General features: G+C 23.3%; 1 protein-coding gene across 1 annotated transcript in view; it reads right to left on the reverse strand.

The window, feature by feature from the left end:
- The window catches only part of LOC114118990 (zwei Ig domain protein zig-8-like), a 221,587-nt gene that overhangs the window by 164,050 nt on the left and 36,987 nt on the right, over positions 1 to 20,550 (reverse strand). The gene's annotated exons all lie outside the window — the stretch shown is intronic.

The following is a 20,550-nucleotide window of genomic DNA, read 5'->3' on the forward strand; positions in this document are numbered from 1 at the left end:
GTGTAATGGTGTAATGTTTCCATTTTTTTAGAAAACGATTAATTTATAGTAACTATAAAAAACAACTGTTGTTATTTTATATTATTTGAAATATATAACTATATACCTCTAATATTATTTTATATACGCTACCCGGCGTTTTGATTAGACAATATAATAATTGACGTACATAAGTGTGTAGGTGGCTTTCAAATGTAATATGAGAATTTTATGTTGATTGAAAGCATGTGTTTAAAAAATAGATTGAAAAATATTACACCTTTAAAATACTATAATCGAGATAAGTTATCATGCAATATGCATAGCTGATATGGGTACAATTATGTTTCAGACCTTTACGAGTAATAAATCCCGTACAGCATATTATACTATAGCCAATAATAAAGACAAACAAATTTATATTCAACTTCTTATTACAGATTGAATTTTATTTCATAAGTACACTTAAAAAAGGTTTTAAACTTACCACTGAAAATAAAAATACTTAAAGTGGATAACTCTGAATTAAATCGATTAAATTACTTCGTACATTGTAATTAATAAATTTCTGTTCTAAGTAAAATTAATTACTATGATGAAATTCACTGTAACCACAAAATAATGTAATGACGATATAATTTTTTTTTTTTTTATGTTTCAATTTAATATATAATTTTAGGTAGACTTTAACGGTGAATATTTTTATTTAAGCGATATTACTCATATGTATAATATTCAATACATTTTAAAAATTATTAGTCAGAAATTATTTTTACTAGTACTTAGATTAAAAAAAAAAAATACTATAAACACTGTAGCAGACAGAACTCCGTTCAGGTTTATTTTTTCGAATGGTTTTATCATTGTTTGAAAAAGTATAACAACAATACTATATTGTAAAGACGAGTAAAATAAAGAAAAAAAACTATAGTTCCTTCACAAATCATAGAATATCTAGGTCATAATTTGATTATTTAAGTATTTGACTTTCAATTTAGTCAAAATTGTAAAATATATACAAAATTATAATACACAAACTTCAAATTTAGTCTTTGTCTAACGAGTATACTTAAAAGGTTCATTAAAAAATCAATATAATTCATATTGTTCAAATAAAATAATTATGTCATATATATTTACAACCACGCATACTTTATATTATAGTTCTTACCATTAAAAAATGTAATACCTTTCATAATATTATTTAACAAAAGTTTGTTTATAGAAAATACAATTATAGGATCCTGTAAAATTTTACCTCATTATATATAGGTACTCTAATGTATAAATAAATGTACAAGCCTTTTTACTTGTGTAACCGTAACAAAAGAGACATAACATTATGACAATAATGTGTATCATATTTTTTTCACTAAAAGTTTCTCCTACAATACATTAAGTGTAAAAGAATGTTGTTATGGTTTTACGTTTGTATACTTTCATTTTAAATTGTTAATACAAAAATAATAATTAAGCTTTTAAAATGTGTAATCTAGTGAAAAGTCTAATGTTGTATTAAAGTATAAATGTAAATTATTAATAAAATCTACACAACAATTAATCATTTAAAAAAGCTTAATTTAAATACTAAATAAATCAATAATAAAGAAATATTTAGATGCTTCTATGCAGTATGCAATATACATAATATACAATATATAAATTATTATGATTTTCACAAATTATAAATTCCACATTCGCAAAATAATCCACAATTTAACTGTATTTCATACACACTATAATAATATAAATTTAGCATTCATGGCATGCAGTTTAGATGATGTATAAATATCCAATAAAATAAATCGTTTATTTAATGTGTTCACGGTTGGACATTATCAACAACATTTATTTCTTATGTGTAATCCATTACAATCAGGTCATTTCAGTCATCTGAGTACATGTTATTATGTGCAGATGTAATATCTGTATGAATATATATTTCAATTAATATTTACCACCATAATCTGTCTAAACACTATTTCAATGGCAGATGCGTTAAATAGTATAAGCCACAGAGGACAAATAGTTTATTTATTTAATTTTATGAAAATTTAAAAAAAAAAACTTTCATTAACCTTTTGCAGATATTACAAAGTTGTATTTTTTAAAATGTTTATCTAACATTAAATTTATTATTTTTGAAAATTATTTAGTACTATAAATTCTAAATCCAAATATTCAATATTAAGTACATACGAGTATAATTTATATTTTAAAATACTATTATTCTTAGTATAAATATCTTAATTATTGAAAAATTAATTTTGAATTAAATACATAACATTTCAAAAAAAAAATCTACTAAATGTTTTATAGTAAGAAAAGTGGATATTACTTAAAAAAAAGCTTGTATTACCATAGGGCATTCTATAAATGTTATAAAAACAATATAAAAAATTTAAAAAATATATCCATTAAGTTAATATGTGAAAATTCTAAAAATCAGAATATGATTCATTATTAAATGAAAAATAAAAATAATCATAAATGGTGAATCGACATAGTGGTGATTGAGTTATGTAGCTTGATTTCCATTTACCTTGGACGACCTAACCTTTGCACAAGTCATAATAGTTGTAATACTACCCGTGTTATTATTGATTAAGTCATGTTCATGCTCTGGCTGCTTGCATAAGTACCTACATTTAAACAATAGATATATTACGGGTTATTACCATATTATATTATACAGAAGAGTTATTCGTTCATGGAAAGGTATAGGTATTGTTATAAAAAAAATAATGAACTTTTATTGAGAATTATAACCAACAATAAACACTGTTCATAGTATCTCAATTGATATAACATAAATTATTATACTCTTGTTTTATTATAACACAATAATATATAAATGCATCCATAAATCGCCGGATAGTTTGTTTGTTATTAAAACAAGCATATGCAATATGTGTTATGTATATAAGCATTTATCGTATATTTCATCTGCAGAACTGTTTCCGAATTAAATTCAGATTTCTAATCCATTTGTTTAGATACCAACAAATGCTAACATGCGAATAGTATTATTTAATATATGTATAATGTACTAAATATCATTATAATAATTAATGATTTAATTGAAGGCCAAAGGGCGTATTATTTAATTCATTGGACAAGTATCATGTTTCATAAATGTGGATGCGCGACATAAGTGAGAGATTTATTGCTAAATATAAATAAATAAAATGTGTTCCAATCAGTATATTACTACTTAATAATAATATAGAATCAAAATTTAAAAATAATAATAATAATAAAAAAATACATAGCAAAAATCTTGAGTATATTTTAATAAATTTGAATTAAATATTGTAAAAAGTTAAGCGTTTATAGTATCCAAATTTATTCATTTTTTTTTTTACAAAAACTACTTCGAACTTTTATTGAAACTCGTTATTTTTGATTCAAAGATTGTAAATGCATTTGAATACGAATTGAACGATCGAATGTACCTATTCGTATACCATATAGTTGATGTATTTTACACACATATTTAGATAATTTTTCATAATTTTAAGACTTAACTAGATTTCTACATTATACATATAAATCAATCATCCATATATATGCTTAAAAAACTTTTTGGAATCAACATTGAAATACATTTTTTTAATACGATATGACCATAAGAAGTTTTTTCATAGAATTTTAATCTCTAATGTATTTTTGTAACTATCATATTATATTCGAAATCATCAGTAAAAATGTATTTAAATTATAACTGTATAATAGGTGTCATTTGGAAGGTAGCACATCTTGGCACCCCTATATTTTATCTATATCTTATTGCCATAATACGCAATTTTCTAACATATAGATAGCTTCAGATTCATAAAAGTTGAAATATTTTAGGACAACCATATAATATATTATGCAGATATAATATAATAAATTTACGAAGGAAATGTTTATTTTGTATTTATTATTTATAGATTTTAATCTATTACTTATAATTTTTTAATTTTTTAATTTATTATAATATTATATTAATAACTCATCAATCTCATACCTGCATTATATCTATATATATTATAAAAACCATGATGTTGCTATGACGAAATAAAACTAATCTAACAATAAAAAAGTATTGGCCTGCTAAATTTTGGCACTCCTACTAAATAACTAAAATAGTGCCACTTATCTAATAAGTGGGAGGATTAAAATTATCTTTAAAAAAAATGGTAGCCAAAATAAAAATATTAATGAATCAACTTTTTATGGCTATAAGGGTTGCCTTTTTTTAAGAATAGCTTAAATATACTTCAAAGTTGCACCAATTTTGAATTGTATTATATAATAAAATAGCAAAAAAAAATGTTTTTAAACATTTTTACTATGATATATATATTATTTGATACGTTGCTAATATAGTAATACGTAGATACTATATTGTGTTTTAAAATTTTTAATTTTTAATTCGATTATTTGTATTTTGATATTAAAATTCTGTATATGAAGACATGTAGAACTAATTTTTAGAGAAAATATTAATGGAATGGCTGATACTTTTTCTAAAAATATGAATAAAGTAATTTTCAAGTATTATTATCGATCTCTGAAAATTCACTTTGGCCGATAATGAATTTGTGTCTTATGGGACTATTGGAAATTAATTTCCTCAAATAAATAAAGTCTCAGAGTTCAATTTTCAAACCAAAAGTTAATAATAATAATAAAAAAAATAATGTGTGTCTCATACTTGTTTCGTTTCAAAAATATAGAACGCAATTTTACTGAATTAGTATTGTTGAAATTGATTACCTATCTCATTAGTTTCAAAATTAAAATTCAAGTTCTCGTATCATTATTGTCATAGCCAACTTACTTTTTGTAAAAACAAACCTGTATGATTGTATTAAAAATGTATCAACCATGTAGTATAATAAATAGCTGTTACGTTTTTTGTAAGAACGTGTTTGATCGCTAATCTAACCTAACCACTAATAGAGCAACACATGTATGTATTTATTGAGTAATTTTATATTGTTTCTGATTACATATCAGTTATTATTTCAACAAGCCAATTATTTAATTATTTTAATGACTATACATTTACAATTATTATATTCTATACCATACATATTACATAATTTATATCATACATCATTTAAAATCTACCTACATATAACAAACAAGTTACCTATACAACTTTTACATTTAATAACAACTCAATTGTCACCATCTAACGAAACATCTACTTTTCAAAATCTTATATGACCAAAACCCCTCAAAGTTATAATTTAACAAATACAAATAAAACTAATTCAAATATTAAGCTCACTTCTCGTTCAACCAACTTTTCTAACCCTCCTTCCCATTCCCACTGAATCAACTGTATACGAAAACAACAATGTCTCAGTTGCTGAGTTAACTAAGACAACTTACTATCAACTCTAACCCCACTACCGTCTTTTCTTCCACTGTCCCAACTATACGGACACAAGTACCTACCTTAGATGCCACTCACTATAGACTGAAAATACAGTCACTCAAAATCGCATACACGTAGTATCACACAAAATGACATAACAATAAATAAGTAATAACAATAATAATAATTTATACTACCACTATTAAAAATTACGAAATAACTCTAAAATGTAAACAAACCCTAGTATTCAATTCAATATATGGTATCACACAAAACTAGGTTGTGTATTATGTATAATAATAATTAATTGGCAAAAAATAAAATACCCATTTAATTTCCTCCTTGAACTTCAAGAAAAACTATTTATAAAAATGTATTTAAAAAGGAAAAACAAAGACCAAAATAAATTAATGTTAGGTTAGCAAAAAATAAATAATTTTTCTTACCACTTAATTATAAACAAAAACGTATTTCATCCTATTTATAATTCAAAACTACTAACGAATGTAAAAAAAAAAATACCTTGTGTTTAAACTTTTTTCTTAAAATTAACTAATTATTATAAGTCATAAACACGCTATTATCAAAAGAAACAAAAACATAACTTACATAAAAAAAAAAAATAATAATTACTCCTTTTTCCGCACGATAATAAAATAACTCATGATATTATTATATTTACAATATTATTATCGTTAATCATCAATAATGTTGAGTATCTTTTGTAAATATGAGTACCGCTATCTCAAATATTTATATTTTAAATTCGTTAGTAAAATAATATATTATTTCTTATTCACTTGGCCAGTAATTTGAGACAAAAATCTAATATTTTAAACCATGTATTCATTATGTCTACTCTTTGGTTATAGATTTTAAGCGTTGTATACAACTGCTCGATTGTATAATTCTTGGTAGGTACTTTAACTGCATAATGGTATTATGTTTCATCGTTTATTCATTTTTTTTTTTTTTTTTGTAAAAAGGTACCTACAACCATCCCCTGCTGGTAAATTCAAATCTTCTCATTGTGTAGAAATGTACCACATCGGTTATTACTGCTATTGCCGGTTCCCTAGATAACTACTATTGGGATGGTTCGCTCTTATGAAATATTCATGAAGTTTTAGATCGAAAACCGAAGGGACCGCTATGACACCACCTGAGCAAAATGTGATCGAAATGGGGTATTTTATTTTTGCTTTAATTATCGGAGTTATAGCTAGTAAAAGCAGTTTAAATAATCGATTTTCATATAAATATATCATCACATAATATTTCGTGTTAACGAATTAGATACATATTAAGTTAATGTGACAATGGCGCAATCATTCATTTAAACCAATCTCTAAAAATAAACCCTATAATAAGAGAGGTAGGTAAAAACAAATAAAACAGAAATTAAGTACACTGTTATTTTATTCGTTTTCCTGTAAGTACATGTGTATGATAATGTTTTATAATATGCAATTGATATTTAAGAAACCGTAATCATAACATATTAATGCTTTAAATATAAATAAATGATATATTTTGGAATTGTAAAGAAAATTAAGTTTATTTTTGATATTGTTTTAGAACAATTATAATTTTTTATAACACGATAGCAGGAGTAATAATATATTCGAATAAAAATAAAAACGTTACATTTTGAATAATTTTATGCATAACTGTTTTTTTATGTTTCTTTAATCAGCGTTAATATTAAAGTAACATAATATTTAAAATTGAACACACTGCAGTATACATTTTATATATTTTCACTTTGCGGTATAATGTATATAATAATAATAAAAATGTCTAAATTCAGAGTATTTTATACAACACGAAATTGTTTCAAATATTAGTAGATAAAATCGTTTTAAATAAAACTATCTATTATACATTGTGATATATCAGCTTATCAAGCTTATCAATTAAATGTATTATTTAATGTAATGTACTGCAGTCAGTGATAATATTTTTCGAAAGAGTTGCTTATGAATAATTGTCTAAAATTAGTTATACTAAAATAAATGGATAAGTTAAGTAAAATAAAAAAGTAAAATTACTAATATGAGTATATATATGGTTTGTGCATTCTGCCCAGTTCTTCATTTGTTAGGGGCACTAATTTTTTTGTATGAGTATAGTACAGCTGATAATAAATCACATATATCACTTAACTGCAGATGAAGAAACATTTATTAATGGATTTTTAAATATGATATTACGTAGTATGAAATTGTGATAATGAAAGTAAAACACATTTTTGTTTGAATGCATTAATTCTACCTAACGAAGACAATATTGTCTTTCTATCATTATATTTAGCTATTAGATAATTTGATAATTATAACTTTATAAGTTTGGTTTTTTATTTAAGTCAATTTATATTGAAAACGTGAAAATTATCTAAACATAATATACACGGGTTCAAGAAATTCTATTTAAGTTTACCAATATATTATATTATATATACCATTGCATACAACAAATTATTCTGAATCAATGTTGTATGATCGACTATAGTATTTTTATATTAAATAAATGTGTTTCCATAAAATGCAATAATAATTAGTTATTTGAATAAACTATTTTAAATAACTACTGAGAAATTTAAAAACTAAATTATTAAAATACTATTTTGTCAAATATTTATATCAGCTTTCAAAAATAAAAATAAAATACTTTCGATACCCATTCAACTCATTGAAAGTTGTAAATGTTGTATATTCTATTAACAATACAAATACAAATTATGTTTTTTAACGTAAAATATAATTTCTAAAAACTAAATTTTCTAATCTCAGTCATTCAAAAATCAAATCAAACAAAAGAACTTGTAATAAATATATTACTTCAATAGAAAAATTAAAAATAACATTGCAAATAATATACAATACACATTGTATTATTATAAATATGACAATATATATAAAAAATTCTTTATCGATTTGTTATATTTGTGAAATTATTATTTATGTACAAAACTTCCATATTAATACAAAATACCAACGAATCTCGATTTAAAAATGATAGATCATAATCATAAATTGTATTTAAAAATACAAACAGAATAAAATCTTTTAGAACAAATAAAATATAATTTAAAATAAATATAAGATCATTGTTTTTTTAAAAAAAAAAAAAAAAGAATTTTATTTATAGTAACCGGATATAATATAATTTAGACATAACTTCAAATTTGAATTCTTAATATGAATATAAAAATAATATATTGGTATTGGAAATACTAGAGTAAAATTGCTTGCAATTATTTATGATGAGTTTAATGTCTACCTGCTAGCCATTATAATATGAAATTATTTTTTATGAAAATAATCAAAACGTTAATGGTGTGTACAATATACTAAAGAAGGGTTTGACAAGTGTACCAAAATCGATACTTATCATAAAATAAATCACATCAAAGAATAAAACTAAGTGCCCATTTTGAGTGATTTTTATTTTATTTTATTTATTCGTTTTTCTATTAAGTGTAATTAAAAACGTAATCATGCATCATAGTATCTATTTATTGAACTATAAAATAAAGCATCATATGAGAGTTTTATAATATTATAACTAAATTTAAAAAATCTTGTACAATTGCCCTAATTTTTAGCAAGATAAACATTAATAGTTCAAAATTCTAAAAAAAAAACAATGTTTAATTATATGAAGTTTAAATTTGTTAATAAATACGCTAATGATTATATCATATTAGGTATGTAAGGAAGTTACATACATTTTTAATATTAAGATAAATTTAAATAATTGTACATATATTATCCATAATCTAATGAATATGTAAAAAATAAAAAATAAATAATAATAATATATATTAAATAATTTTATTTTTTATATCTGAATAATGATATTATCAAATAAAAAGATTTTTTTTAAACTTAAAAATACATTTTATTACATTTTATTTTTTTTTTTAGTATTTATCGTATTTATATATAGTATTAGTTATATGTTAAATGTTTTAACATATATTTTAGGTAGGTACCTATACAATTCAAGAAGTATAGCCAAAAAGAATGTAACTTTCACTATATCACATCAACACTAATAGAGAATAGAGTAATTTTAACACCACACTAAAATGGTTACATAGCCTATATATATTTGTATAATTAAAAATAACTAAAAATATTATTTGATTTCTGTAAAGACAAAATCTAACAATCTATAGCAATCAATTATTGAAACGATACTTTGAATATGTTTTACTTTGCAACTTGTTTTAAACGCATACCCAGAGCAAATAGTATAATTATGTATGCATATCAAGGGTTTGGATTCGAAGAATAAATAGGATGAGTAGAATATGTTCAAAGCACATCATTGTTAACAACCTTTGTCGAATTGGATATTACTTGAATGAATTGAATGACATTTTAAATTACATTAAAAACGAAATGAATTACAAAGTATTGGGTTTTCCGGATATTTTTACTTTTTTTTTATACCTGAGCACAATATAATATAACCGTTTTTCAATCACCGCCTTTTCAACGCTGTTACTTAAGTATCGGAGAAACATCAAGGACTGCTGAACCAATAGAAAAATTAGTTTGAGAATTCATTATTGCTTATTTTTGTGAATTATTATATTCTTGATTTTCAATCACAAAGTATTGAATTGGAACAAAACAACAGTAATGTACAAGTAATCATTCAAATGCAAAAAAAAATGATTTATAAGATGAATAACAATGTAAGTTTTATTGAAATCTATATAATGTTTATGAAATAAATAATAATAATTGGTATAAAATTATATTTTATTGGTTTGTGAAATAACTGCAAATTATCTAAATAAATATTTTACGGCGAGTAAAATATACAAAATATAATTAACTAAATATTATTACATATACAACATTACTATCATCTTAACTTATTTTAATATAGACATTTAATTATTTGCAATATCGTAAAATAGTATATTAAAGTTATTATTATAACTACATTTGATGTGTTTATATATAATATTTTTTTTCATTTTCATAAATAATTCATTTAGTTAACTATAAAATAATACTATTTTTTTAGTGTTGAGTTAAATTTTAAATTTTAATAATTAAACTTGTGCCAATTTACATTAAAATGTATTAGTTTCAAAATTATTCTGTATTTTACCGGTGGTAATATTTAATTGTTGTAGGTACCTATTATTTAACATTATTATATGCTAACAGCATTTTCATAACTAAATTATTCTAACTGAATAAAAATCCAAAAACTTATTATGTCGGTTGAATAAAATTGATTACACCTTTTCTTTAATTAGAGGTTTAAATTTAATATTTAAGTTGACAAAAATATTCATTCTAATTTAGTTAAAAGAATATAATAATAGTTATTTGTAATTTCATTAAATTAAAAAGATTTTCAACAAAACGCAAATACATTTTGTATACTTTTTAAAATTATTTATTAATTAAATTAATCATCTTACTATTCAAAGTGTAAGATTTGATAAGATATAGTCGTGAATGAAATATTAAAAGGAAATATTATTATCAAACAATTTTATTTTGTAGCCAAATGGAAAAATATATAAGCGGTAGACTTGAATGCTGAATGTAATAATTTATTATAGTATAAATTATATCTTTGAAATATTAAAATAAATTAACAGTAAGAACTAAAAGAATAAATATAGAATTAAATAAGGATTAGTATTAAACTGTAATAAAATAAAACAGTTTTTCCTGACTTTCCAATGTCTGCACATTTTAAATAATACTCAAGTTACCTCATTACGTATAAACAAATAGTCTAAAAAAATAAATAAATATTGTTTAAATTGTAGTTCCTATTTAATTTAATTTTAATATTACAAATAAATTAAAAGTATTGAAAAAATATCTTTACTCTACATAGATAGATACATATATTATCAAATATGTGAGAACGTTAGAAGTTTTTGGATATTTTTTTAAATAACAGTTGACATGTGTATGAGTATGTACGCGTGTGAGTGTGTGTGGCAGTTAAGTTCATAAAATGCACTCTTATAATAATATTATTGTACATGCCAACTGCATAGATTGTAATTTGTTAAACAGGTCATTATGCATTTGAAATCTCTCATGTAATTTTTTGTTTGTTTTTGTTATCTCTGATTGTACCAACAGTTACCTACGTGTTTCACTGAGTTAACAGCCTCAAGTCTCAATACATTAGTTTTTCATATTATATCTTGTGTTGTAATGATAGCGTGAGTATACGCATTATAATCTGAGATCCGCACTTGAAACTTCTAGATTAATAGCGCTAATAGCGTCGTAGAGTCGACTGACCTAATACGATACAACGTATTTCGATGGAACGTAACGAAACGTGTGTGAACATAAAATAGGTAGAATAATAAAAATAAATAAATAAACAGAAAAAAAATGTCCAACGATTGTAACTCTGATGTAAATCCAACGTCACAACATGGTACCCTTATTCCATTCGCTTATCTCGTTGGCGTCGCCCCTCAGCAATTTGCTCAACGAATTCCCCACTCAATCCCCGATTGTGCATTTTACCTCTATCAACCCTCGCGACTTGCACCGTACAAAATGCCATCTGTTCCTACAACATAAATGTTAAGCCTCAACGTTTTTTCCAGTAATAATGATTTTTATATATATTAGGTATACAATACAGTGTAATGATTTCCATTTGATATGTCAAAAAATTCGATCCATCTGTTGAAGGAAGTTCGTTTCCATTTTTTTCCATGTAATAAATGCATAATTTTAATACATTTCGATTTTTATACAATACACAACCCGTCATTTTTAATGTTGATTTACTACATGTCACCCAAAAGAATATTCTGAACCATAAAATATTTTATATTTTTTTTATTTTTTTTTTGACACGTTAGAATAACATTACTCTTAATTTATTATTAAGAGTAATATAAATTTAAAAATTTAGTTTATTCCATTATTTTAAATTACACGCTTTTAAGAGTTAATGAGCGTTAATGAAGTTAAGAATGAAAAAAAAAAATCAAAAAAATTGATCATGAGTTATAATTTTAATTATTTTAATATTTAAACTTTGTAAGCTCAACACCCATGAACTTTTTCGTTTGTTAATTAATGCAAACAATTATTTTTTGCCAGGTTGCCAAATATGTTTCTACATTGAAACTGATTAAATCGATTTAGATTAAATTATTATTATTACTATTGTGAATTTATTAAAGATATGTTAAAATTATTTACAGGATATTAATCACACACAACAAAAATTGATTAGAATTGATTATTTAATTATAATTTATAACTATGGTTACAACTTTTATGTATTTAGATTCAAACAAACATACAAAAATATTCTTAAAAAGTATTAAAATAAACATTTTATCTTAAAACAATCAGTTATAACATTATGATAATATGCTAAAAAATGGTATTATTTATTTAAAATATTTACTGTGTATCTTACAACCATAGTTATTTTCATAAATAAATGTAATAATAATTAATTTTAATAGAATGCGGTTTTTTATTTTAGCAATAAATTTACTGATTTTACAATATTTTGTTTTGTGTAATACTTTATACTTTATACTTTACCCCAATACTTTTCAAAGTAATAGGAAAAATAATAAAAAAAATTAAATTAAATAATGGAAATAATACGAGAATATATTTTTATTTAATTTTAATTAAAAAACTAAACACCATAGATACTTGACATTTAAACTAAACTATGCGTTTTACACATGGTATAATTTTCAAAATATTTTGAACTTTTTATAAACATTTGAATTTCAAATGTTGAAAAATGCAATGTTTAATCTAAGATTAACTATTTCTTATTCTGTTGCAATTCTAAATTATTCATTGGCACTTGGAATAATTACATATATTATTATATATTAACTATATGCAATGACATTTAAAAAATATTTAGATTAATCTTAAGCTATTGCCCATCTATTATTTATACTGTAGTAGTAAGCTAGAATACTAGTAAAATAAATTACCATAATAACTTATGTCAATAGAAAATATATGATTATAAAAATATATTTAGTAATATACTATGCTGATAGCTCGTCTTCATAAAACTGTTTTTCGTATTCAATAACTATAGGTAATCATTAGGCCACTCACGCCAAATGGATTTAAAATTTTGTCTGCATTTTGCATAATGCAATGAAAAAGAAATAATAAGTAAAACTTACAACTAGTCTGTTTCTATTTAAACACGATTTAATTATTAAGCAATAGCATTTGGAATGATTCAAGTTAGCCATATCACTGAATATTGTTAAGAGTAACTCACATAGTTTGTATTAATATATTATTTATTTAAAATTGAATTTTTATTAGTACTTCCTATGATAATATATTTTGACCAATTATCTTTTATATAGGATAGGCTGAAGTTTTTAACTTAAAACTTATTACTCGAAAAGATATAAAATGGTAAGAGTTCTATTATAATCCTCGACAACAAAAATAGTTATATAAATGTATATTGTATAACAATGAATATCTGTGATTGAAGACGTTGATTGAATTCGATTCGGGTACGAAAAAATAAATAAAGTAAGAAAATAGAAACTCGATCCCCTTGTGTTCAATCATTTACCGACAAGTCGTCGTCAATACGACATTATTCGGAATGAAATTGTAGTAAAAAAAAAGATATATATATATATATATCCCTCATTGAATTTTTAAAGTTTTCACCGTGTGTTTTCGATTATTATATCGCGAGATATATCTAGCAGTCTGGTAACTGTCAAATGGAATTTTCCAATTTCCCGTCGACCCAAAATCCCTTCAGATAACCGTTTTCAAAACAAACTAACCTGGCCGTCCCCGGGGCAGCGCGATCGACTAAACGCTTCTGCCCACCGGTCAGTGTTCCGATATTACGCATTACAAAAGTACATGACGTAATACGGTGAGCAACGTACGAGACTTTGGCGTCAGCCCATTGTCGTGCCTGACAAATAGACGTTCCACAACATTCGGTTCCGGCGGATAATGAAGTAACTTTTGTCACGAACTCCATTCAAGATTCTATACAATGCATACACGCACATATTTATTGTACACTATGTTTAATTCCGGTCACTTATATTATACCTCCGAAAACAGACCAAACAAACGCGTATTATGAGTCTTCAGTGCAAACTTTAATTTTTTTTTCTGCTTTTAATTAAAACATTAGAAACTCAAGGATAAACATTTTATTTTTCTTCCACATTTCGCTCATGTGCAAATCTATAATATTATACAAAACGCAATCATTTTATTAATACAATGTATAGTTATTTTTTTAATATATGCATAATTGAAAATCGTTGCAGCAAAACATAATATATATATATATATATATATATATATATTTAAGTAGTTAATTAATCACAAATGTAATTTAAATAATGATTAGATGAGCGCAGCAGTTTAACGCCAACGTTTAAAATATGTTTGATAATGACTGATGACAATGATAAAAAAATAATAAATCGTTGTATTAAAAAATATTGTGTTGATTTCAAAATGATTTCAAATTATGTAAAATGTATTCAAAAACATATTATACATGTACTGATAAAAACGATTGTTTATTGTTATGCACTGTTTACATGATAGAATAACCACTCTGTATATCATAATATATACCACATTTGGCTATATAAGTTTCCGTATGCTTTTGATTTTCTGTCGATACATCGACAGTACTGATAAAATAAGTTTTCCGATTTCTTCTCACCTTGTCATCGCGGTGTTATGGAATATTATAATTACTTATATAGAACTCGAAATGTTTGAATATTTTGTAAATATTGGAATTCAAATACATGTACATACTACACACGTTATGCCTAATACTCATATAATATGACACATCAATGTTTATTGATTTAATATCGAAAAAACTATCGAATATCTTCTAGTTTAGTCATATTAGTTTTACTAAATAATTCTTATTTTTAGTCATAATATTATAAATTATGATATATTTCAATAAAACATTTATATAATAATTTATAATTTATATTTACTGCATAACGGGTCAGATTATATAATAACATAATTAATATATTGAACAAGATTAAATGTTTTTCTGTCATACGGGCCTGGAGTACTGTTTTGATTTATTTTAGTTTTTTTTTTTAAGTAAGTGGCCCTGGAATACTAAATTACAGTTAAATTAAATGTGTAAAATATTATAGCTATTATGTACTGGTAAAACTGTCACAATATTAAAAGATGGCAGTCATATACCATATGACTTTTTTAATATTAACCAGATTAGGTATAATCATGACATGAACCAATATAAATATATGTATTTCTTTGATCTTTAAATAGTTATTGAATATTGAACAAAAATTTATTTACAATAATTTTACACTATTTCCGGTATTTTCACAATGATTTTAATGAAACGAGTATAATAAAAACTTTAATGACTTGAATGCAAATCAAATGCAATCTATGATTATCTGTCGTTGTATAGAGAAGATATATTTATGAATCGTTTTTTTTAAAACGACATAATATCTATTATATTTAGCGTTAGGTTTTAAACAAAAACATTAGTGTTTTAAAAACAATAATGAAAGTAAAAAAAAAAGAATAGAATTTTAATAGCATTTAACATTAGTTATATATACATAAAAATATTTACTGTTTTTTTTTTGCATCACAAAATTAAAGCAAGGAAATTAATTAAATCGAAATAATATATTTAAAATAAAATTGTAGTATATAATTTAATTTTATGTTATTATGTTACTGAAAAAAATTGAAAACAAAAAATATAATATTATGTAATATGTATGAACAATTAATAATTATATACCTACAAATTAAACTAAAAATCGCTTTTCGAGTAATGCAATAATAATAATTACATACAATTTGATAAAAAAAAATAATAATAATAATAATTCAATAAATTCCTAGTATAATTAAAAATGACAACAGAGGTATTACAATTTTAATTTTTTTTCTCATAATCTGGGAAAATTCAATGATGGGTATATGAGTTGAAAATAAATTAAAGCAGTCTATTTACAAACTATGACAATATTTTTTTATGTAGTATTCTTCTTTATTTTTATATTAAACCTGAATTGGCATTTAGATTACTATATTAATTACTGTACAATTAATTTAATTAATTTTAACCAAACTCAAATGATTAATATTTTATAACTTGTAGAAATATTAATATTGTACTTGGCTCTTTGTGAGATGATAAAATAATATTTCATAATATAAACTAATAACAATACTATTATAATATAAAATACATTTTTCTGAGTAATAATGTGATTTGTATTTTTTTAAATATATTTTATCCATGTTCTAGCTTTAAATCGTAAAATGTTCACTATACAGAGGATTATGAAAAACCACAATGAACAAACTCTAACTCCTGTTTAGCGTATATTATTGTGTTGGGCTGTGCGTTTTATTTTGTTTTATAATTAACCGTTAGGGATGAATATCATTATTATCATGTGATATGCCATATGCATTATACCTATTTGAAAAAAAAAATTAAAAAATACTATATATAAATTCATAACTACAACATTATCAAAGATCAAAAAATTAAAAATATATATATATATACATTTAAAATGTATATTGGTATTATTGCCTATTAAAACACTGTTAAGGAATTTAAAAAAATATATAATTATTGTTAGTTATAATTTAATATTGATAATTGTACTTAAAATACTACATTTTCTAGTATAATCATAATGTACATTTGTTCAACATTGTTAGGATTAAAATATTATATTTCAACGGTCAATTATATAGGAAAGGACTGCATATCAGCTAAACGATCAATCTTAAAGTATTATTTTTTTATTGTTATTGTTACTATTGATTTTTTTATATTTTATACAATCAGTATTTACATTACAATAAGTCATTTTTAATAATAAATAATGAAAAATAAACTCTGAGATAAAATAATAATGAATACTAAAACATATTGTTGAATATTATAATATGATTATGATATTACGAAGTTACCTATATTATTTCTAACATAAACTATTGAAAATTTTACTTATATAGTCGTCCAAAAATAACATATTGTTATAACCTACATATTTTAATTTACTAACAATTTAATTGAATCAATAGTATTTAAATTCGTACTTCTTTGAAATTCTAAGCGAGGCGATGTATTTTAATTGCTATACTATGTTTGAGTGAGTATTCTGTTTTTCGCCACCTTTTGAAACAGTAAAGATACTTCAATTTGAATGACAGTTCTTGGTACAAATTAGATGTACTTGATGCTTTAAAATGAGATTAAAAATAAAACAAATTCCATATTTCTTAAAATTATCAAAGAAAAAAGAACTAAGTTTTTGAAAATATAGAATTTCGTTTTTGTTGTTATTGAAAAAAAACGATTTCCTTTTTATTTTATTTTATTTAATATTTATTTATAACATTAAAGTCACGTCGAACATTATTAGTAAAATTAATTCAACCTACTATATTACTAATAGTAAAATAAACTACTATAAGTAGGTAATGGGAAACAATAAAATATACTTTGTAATATAAGCTGACATAATACTTATACATTTACCGCTTAGAATATAGTTTTTCGTTTGTGAATTAAAATTTGAAACATCCGTAATATTGATCTATTCTACAATGATGAGTCCAAATTGAGACCTATCATACAGTAGATAATTTTTTTCGTGATTTTATATTTTGTAATGTCTTTTAAAATAATATAATATCCTAAAATTACGTAGTATTTATTTTCATCTATATTATAAAAATATTATGTATAAATATTTAATTAGTTAAAATTATGTTTAAAAACATTACTTAAATAACTAATAAGCTGACGTCTCCGAATAAATTTGGTCATAAAATATTATTAAAAAAACGTAAAAACTAATAAGTATTTTATATAGTGTTAACATTATAGGTAGGCTATAACTTCGGTTCGTATGGCTTAATAAAACCCAGTTTGCTAAAATACTGTTAAAACAAAGACAATTTCCTGGATCCGATTTGAGTTCCAACGCGTATACCCGATGTAAGGTGGTAGGTATTCGAACCAATATCAGGGTAACGTATATATCTTATTATTGACAGTTTTACCCAACGCGTCGACCGGTAAATATAAGGCGTCATAATTAATACCATAACGGACTAGATAGATGTTAAAAGGACGTTTTTCAGGTGGCGGGGGTGGAAAAATTGTTTGAACCATCGTATTTAATGGATCACCATTCAACAGTGAACATGATGAATGTTTACACCGTCTCCACACGCGCAGTCATTATACGTTCACCTCAGCGTGGTGGTTAGGTATGAGTGAGTGACGTTTGATGTGTAGTAGTGAGGAGGAGGGTAAGATTGAAGTACGTTAGAAGCAGCCGTTCTTAATTGAGTCACGTGACACAGCATCGGTCAATGATGGATTGTATAGTATGTTTCGTACCCAAAACATACGCATACTCTCAGAAGGTGGTCATGGTGATTGTGATATTATTCATCATCGTTATATTTGAAGTATTAAATATTTTAAATTAATAACAAAACACGATTTGAAAACCAAATTACTATATTATAATGGTTCAATACTATGATATAAGAAAATATATCTTAAATAATGATTTAATTTAGTAGTTGTCATATAATTTGTTATACCTAATGTTTTTAGTTTAGTACCTATTATAATAGTAGGATAGAGAGAATAGAGTTACGCATAATTGTCCATGACAAAAATTCAATGAATTTTAATTATAGTTTAAGAGTTTAACAGTAAAGGTTATAGAATTTAAAGATTTTAACTTGAAAACTTACTGATTGTATTTTTTTTTTTTTTTTTTTTTAGTAGATATTTTAGAATAATTCAAAAACGAATACATCAAATATAGTGTGCTGTGGTGGCGGTTGTATAATAAAATCAAAAATGCACCTTTTGCATTCCAGTGATGAATAACTACAGTGATTTCATTGTTCAATTTCTAAAAGGTTTCCACGAGTATGAAATACTTTTTTGCATTCTACCTCATCTGAGCTATAGATAAACAGTATAGTAATATTGTTATTAAAGAAAAAATTTACTGATTACTGACAATCATTCAATAATATTAATTTGACGCAGTTTTAAATACGTCAACTGGTGAGTCGATATTTTATAGAATATCATTGTGTAATAATACTATTTAACTGATTTGGAATATTATCTTTTGAAAAATATATAATTATATACAAAAGAGATTTTATTTCACATAGTATTATTTTATTAATAGATTCAGTTGGGTAAAATGTCATAGAATTCTGTAGAGAATATTGGATTTGGCGGTTTTTATATTTTATGCATTTATTTATTTTAAAATAGCGATAAATTTTTATTCTATTTTGTAAAAAGGAATATTTTACATGAAAGTTCGTAATAATTCTAGAATTTATTCAATGAATTATTTATTTGTATGATATTTTTCGAAAGTAAAAATTTCTATAAATTATAACTACTTTAAAATGATAATTATAACTGTTTAAAAAATAACCATGGAAATATGTATTAATAAGGAGTGTATTTATACATGGTTAGTATCTAGAACAACATTTTTTCTGTTTAAATGTGGCGATTATTTAGTATCGTGATAAAATATATATTCCAAATTTGCATAAATAATAAATAAGAGAGGGATTTAGATTAAGTGATAACAAATAATTAAATTAGTTTCAAAACCTATATAGGTATTATAAACCATGTCAAACTATTTAAAAAATAAAAATCAATGTTTTTTAATTAAGTTATTGAATCAAACAATTAGTTATGGACCACGATTAAATGTTTGTATGGTATATTATTATTATATTGTAAAAATATATTGTTTGAGTTATTATTTAGGGATAGTTTTATTAAGAGGAGAAGGTCATTTGATAATAATTGTACACTAAAATATGCATTTTATTTAAATGTGGCTATCTATTATTTACTTAAAACATTATTTTTTTATATTGATCATATGTAATAATGTTTGCATTTAAAAAACACAATTGTGTTTTATATTAATACATGATAATTATATAATTTTTAAAAATCGATATGCCATATTAAATAAATTTAATTTTGGTGGTATGATATTTAAGTATAAATTATTTTAAAACCATTGAGAACAATTTCAGTGTTTTAAAAACAAATAATATTAATAATTTTTA

This window comes from Aphis gossypii, chromosome 3 (genome assembly GCF_020184175.1).
Source record: "Aphis gossypii isolate Hap1 chromosome 3, ASM2018417v2, whole genome shotgun sequence".
NCBI lineage: Eukaryota > Metazoa > Arthropoda > Insecta > Hemiptera > Aphididae > Aphis > Aphis gossypii.